This window comes from Diplotaxodon limnothrissa, linkage group LG18 (assembly GCF_057381915.1).
Source record: "Diplotaxodon limnothrissa isolate DT_005_m linkage group LG18, D_limnothrissa_male_GT1.1, whole genome shotgun sequence".
In the NCBI taxonomy this organism is placed as follows: Eukaryota; Metazoa; Chordata; class Actinopteri; order Cichliformes; family Cichlidae; genus Diplotaxodon; species Diplotaxodon limnothrissa.
The window spans coordinates 26,658,763-26,664,753 of record NC_140613.1 but is presented as its reverse complement, the minus strand read 5'-3'; positions in this window follow the sequence as shown (position 1 = coordinate 26,664,753).

Sequence of the window (5,991 nt, the reverse complement as noted above, 5' to 3'; positions counted from 1 at the left end):
GCCCTCCTCAGACAGCAATGAGCCAGTCATCCAAACTTGCAGAACTTCACAAATAAGTCACTCCTTCTTCCTCCCTTCCTTTCACTGCCTCTGTCTCTCTCTCCCTCTCTCTCCCTCTCCGTCTCGCTCTCTCTGCTTTGCCTGTGCATATACTGTCTGTTTGCTTTTCGATCCCTCCATCGCGCATGGGACTAAAAATAGGAGCGTCTTCTGCCCGATTCAATCCCCTCGGCAGCACAAACAGACGAGCCAGAGTCGGCGTCTCCGGCTCCACTTTTTAGGCTTTAAAAACATGCATGTCTGCCAGCGGGGGGAGGGAGGGGGGCCAGTCTGCATTTGTTTACAGGTAGCATATGTGCTTGAGCTTCATGTTGACTGCTTATAATTCTCACTTCTGCATCAGCCAAATTTTCTCTACCCCTTTATCCTGCCCCCTCCTGCAACTCCACTCCTCACCCTATCTGTCCTGACCCCCGAACCCCCCACCCACCCTCCTCCTGCCGTCCGTGCAGTGCAGAGCAGAGCGTGGTGCAGAGGACAGAGGCTTCATGGTATTCAGCCCGGAGGAGCATTTGATCCAGGGCCAAAGGGTCACATTCAACTGCAGGAGGGGGAGCTTGTTTCCTGTGATGCAACCTCCCAAAGACACACACACACACACACACACACCCCAAGCGCTCTTCCAGCTTCTCCCTCTGTTGCCTTGCAGAATTTCCCAACCTGCTTAGTGTAATATTTTCTCAACTGAAATGTATTGTTGAATGGCAATCATTATCTCTATGATTTACGAGTAGATTTTCCTACTATATATTTTTTCCAAGTTTCATTTTAAATCTATTTGTTATGATCTTTAATCACTTATAACCAACGCATTGTGTAAGAGTATCTGCTTAACAAACCCAGAAGCATACTCGAAGCACCAATCATTAACCACCAGGATCATTCGGACAATGAAACAATGTATGAATAATTTCTGAGGTATGAACCACACGATGTGCAAAACAGATTTACAGATATCTGTTAGTGGATGACTAATAGTTTACAGTAATAGTGAAGAAAAAACCCACATGAATATAATTATGATTACATAAGACCTGCTCAGGTCACTTAACCGCGGTAAACTCGCACACTCCTTTTCTGTCACTGTGACGTCTTTTTTGCGCTGACTAAAACTCCTGCCATCTCCCTTCTCCTCCCTATTCTTCACTCCTTCATTAATCCCTTCTCTTTCACTCCCATGCCTCCTTCTGTCCCTCCTCTTTATCCCTGAGGATCTGGCCAAACTCTTGCATTTTCTTCTTTATTTGGTGCTGCCTTTTATTTCCTGCCTCTAATCCTCTAAAAATGTTATCTCTCTTCCACTACGCTGACTATAAACAAACCCGTAGCGGCTGTTTTTCAGACCAGTGGTGGCAATAAGCCACGTCTGCCTCCGTGGGCAGATATTATTAAACTTTTGCCTTTCTGATTTCACCACTCCTCCTCCCCCTTCTTTCGCTCGCTGTGCTGTTTTTCATAAGTCTAGCCCATCAATCCACACTTTGACTTAGCTGTTCCCTTTTCACTAGATTTAGTTTTTTATAACGCTCCCTCTGTCTTACTCTCTCTTCCATTTACTTCCACACACTTCTGCTTTGAATTAGGAAGTTTTGTGTTTACTAGTCTAAGGGTGGACAGAAGGCGAGCAGGCAGAGGTGTTATGGGATGGAAATAAAAACTACAAATGGTGTTTGATCATGAAGTATTGGAGTTTAATCAGAGACGGGAAAACAGGCCTTTGTCAGAGGCGGGTGATGCTGTGCAGCGTGAGTTTGCATACCAATTTATTTGTGTAGTTTGTGTACTTTAATCAGCTGTCTAAATGACTTTATTTGAATGTTTTGATTTATAAAAATTATTATTTTTAACTGTAATGTGTAAGTGAACAAATTGTCTCACTTTAGAGTGACGTTATAATAGATTCAACGAAGTCAGCCAGGCAAAGGCAGGCGGCCATACTGTCATCAACATAGGGAACAGTGTGCTAGCTGATGATATCCACATTGGAGTCTCTTTACTGTGCCCCTTGCCCACATGGAGAGGGATCAGAATGACATCAGCCAAAACTTTAAGAGAACATGGCCTACTGTATCCTACATCCATACTGTATAAATCCACAAGGCCCTCACACAGGTGGAAAGTCGCAGCTCATGGTCATCACCTTAACACAAGCCAACTAAGGATACCAAACTTTTTATATAAGTAGAACAGCCTAAAAATCCCCATGCCTTCCGTTTGGATTTCTTAGTTTACAGAGTCTCTATTGCTTTTGTTTGACAGCATTGCATTAAAGTATATTATAGTTACTATATGAGTCAAGCATCCAGAATCATAAGGATCACGTAGACCAATTAATATCATAACTACCTCCCTAGACTATTCAGATTTTTGCATCAGCCGTATTTTAATAGATGCCAATATAGAATTTGTCACAGTAAAGTTAGCTTCAGTGATATGATAAATAAGGAAGTAATGTTTGCTTTGGAGCACTTATGTAACTCACAAGACTGTGAAACAGATGCTATGAAATAGCCCACATTCCTGAAAATCAGCAGCAGGACAAAGAAGGACATTACTAACATAACTGGATTTTTACAAAATGTTGTCCATTAATTCATCAAAAGAAACAACACTGAACAATTATCAGTTGTCAGTGTCAGTTGGATTGATTAATCAACATGATTCAACAGTAATGAAGGTGAAAAAAGCAATAGCTTTAAACCACTTCAAACAGAACTCATTATTAATTACCTTTTGTTAAATTAAAGAAATAAAAAACAAATAAAGAGATAGGCTGGGATAAAAAGAAGAGGAAATATGGCGACACCAGTGTGGCAGTTTAGTGAAACGGGAAGCTGTGTGTGTGATAATGCAGCGTTTGTGTAGAGTACCATCAAATATCCAATTTCATCTGATGTTTTGTTAGAAATCAGTGGAAGGAATGTGTGAGAGAGCCATCAGCTGCCCCCTGACTAAGGAGATTAGAGCAATACGATTAACATAAGTCAATATGTATTGTTGCCATATGAACACTAGGGGGCACCAAATCTTAATATGAGGGGTTTTCATTGCTCTGTGTGTGACAAGCATTTGTTTTTCCACTCTAAAAAGACTTTGGGATTACACAGGTCACTCAAACTTTTATCAGTTGCCTTTCTGGTTATGTGGGGCCAGTTTATGACCAGTGGCAACAAAATCCAACTAAGGAAAAACAGCCCATTTTACCATGCCTCGAGGTGTCTTTTTTTTTTTTTTTTTTTTTTGCCTGTCCCGCTTGGCTCTTTTGCCATCAGATTTGTTGTCTAAAGGCAAAGAAAGATGCCCAACGGATTTACTTTACCAAATTGACCATCCCAGCCTTGCCGTAATGGTCCATTTGATTCACCTTTTATTGTTTCTTTTATTTTCACTTACTGAATACGGGACAGACTTGACTGGGGGAAAGAAGGGGAGAAAGAAAGAGGGAAAGAGAAACAGCTGAGAAGAGGGATGGGGGAGAAGGGCAAAAGACAAAAACCAACAGAACGGGCAGAGAAAAAAAAAATGCATATATCAATCACCTGGGTCACCTGCTGAGAAAGAAAAAAGAAAACAAGCAGAAGAGAACAAGAGCAACAGAACAAACAACACCACAATGATACATGGGAATACGACAGCAAATACCAAACACTAAACACCACTGTGCAGCACACAAGACCAACAGAACACAGTGTGCCCTGAGGTAGGAGCCAAAAAGGGTGCAGTTTGTGGGTGTGATCACCCGTGTGTACACCTGTGAGCATGGACGCGCTTGTTTTTTGTTTTTTAAAAGGTTCCTTCATGTAATAATCTGCTAGAGGGTGTGGGGGGGCCACAGCCCCGAGGTGTCTTGACAACTAGTGGCTGGTGATTAAGACAAAAAATTATTATCAATTTTTTTATTGCTTGCCGAAATAACGAGAAAAGTCTCGTCCTAATAAGTTCAAGAGTTAATTAGGATTCAAATGCTGAAAGTGAAGAAAATTTTGATTCAAAATTGTAAATATCTTGAAATTTAAAGTTAACAAACTGAAATCTCAGTTTGGATGAATTGGATGAAAACTATGGTCATTTTTAAAATCAGAACCAGATAGCATTTAAAACCAGGGCTCTATCTGGCATTACCATGTAGTTACAGTAAGTCACAATATGACTGTAGTGATGGCATTTGTGTCAAACAATATCAATATTTAGTGACTTAAACATGTGATATTTTGATATATTGGCCAGTATTTTTTTCCTTTATAAAATCAAACAGATTTCCATAACACCTATTTTGTGTAGTTGCTTACTCATTTACACTACTCAGATCAGCTGGTTGGTTGGGCGTCCATACATGCGTGGTGCCATAGCGAAGTTGCATAGTGCCCTCTGGTGAACAAGCTATGCAACATCAACACATGGTTTTTCTCCCATCTCTTCTTTATCTTTTTTAATTTTCATTCATCCGTTGATATAAAAGCAGTTGCTGATAGTTTAGTAAACACCTAATTTCAGTTGCTAATTGGTCGATTTTCTTGATTTTTTTTTTCTTTCCAGTTTTCACTGTCTGTTTGGTTTGACTGAGGTTTGGTTTACGCCCTAGTTTGGGTCAAAATACACCTCTGTGCAATGTTCATGGTAATAAAGCTAAAGTAGAAAGCTAAAGTAAGCTAAATAAACTTTTACATGCCGTCTTTTTCCACACAAGTTCTACATATATCACATCACAATAACCTGATCACCTGTGGTGACGACCCTGGAGGAAGCTAAATGTGACCAGTTTATCAAGATCAATGAAATTTATTCAATTAGATAAAACTGTTTGGATTTTTTTTTTACAGATTTACTGCAACTAGCTTTACATTAAGACTGCTGTCTGACCTCGCACGCATGCACAAAGTAGTCTGACCGAGTGGCTTTACAAAAGGACACTAATACTATAAAGCCCAAGTTAAATGTTTGACCGTGAAGATTACATTATCATGACCAGACATCAGATTAGGACCTTTCTAGCTAATAAGATTATGAAGAACAACATGCTGTGAGCTCTATTATGTTACAGTACTGAAACACGCATGCACATACACGCACACACACATTCTCGTGTTGATATCTTAGTGAGGACATCTAGTTGACATAATGTTTCTCTAGCTGCTTACCCTAACCATCAAAAATGTTTGCCTAACACTAGCCTCCATCCAACCATAACCTAATTGTAACTCTGACACTAAAACTACATTTTGAGTCTTAAAAATGCCATCAAACTTGTGAGGACAGGCACTTTAGTGCTGACTAGTGGCTGTTGGTCCCCACACAGATGTGTAAACAGGTATACACACACACACACACACTTCTAGATTCTGTAATATGATGCTCACTGTATACAGGAAGGCATGCAAAGGCATGCACACCGACTAGATTCATCCTGAGGCACTATGTTGGGAATTAAGTTAGCTTACTGGGCACCGGTGTATTTCTAAACTAAGTTCCAACATTTTGGTAACAAAACATCAAACTGCGTTTTGGGTGCCGGGTGCCAAAAATGCAGAGTGAAGAAGAAGGAGTAGTAGAACTACATTAATCACTTTAGAAACTGTGCTAGAACAATATCTACACAAACACACAAAAACCTCTGACAGAGGACAGCATGCACAGACATACAGAGATCCATCATTCCTAATGTCACAGATAGCAACTATCTCCCAAGGTCTGGCTTTTACGTTTTCCTTAAATCCCTTTACCGTCCACAGGAACTCATTACTCACAAAGCCAGGAGGGGAGAGGCGGTGTGAGGCTGTGAGCGTTAATGTGCCCATGAACAGATTAAGATAAGATAAGATAGAACTTTATTAATCCCTCGGGTGGGTTCCTCTGGGAAATTCGATTATGAGAAAGATGAGAGCTCTGGATGCCAGTGGCCTGCTTCCAGGTCATCACTTCCAGTTTTCAGGA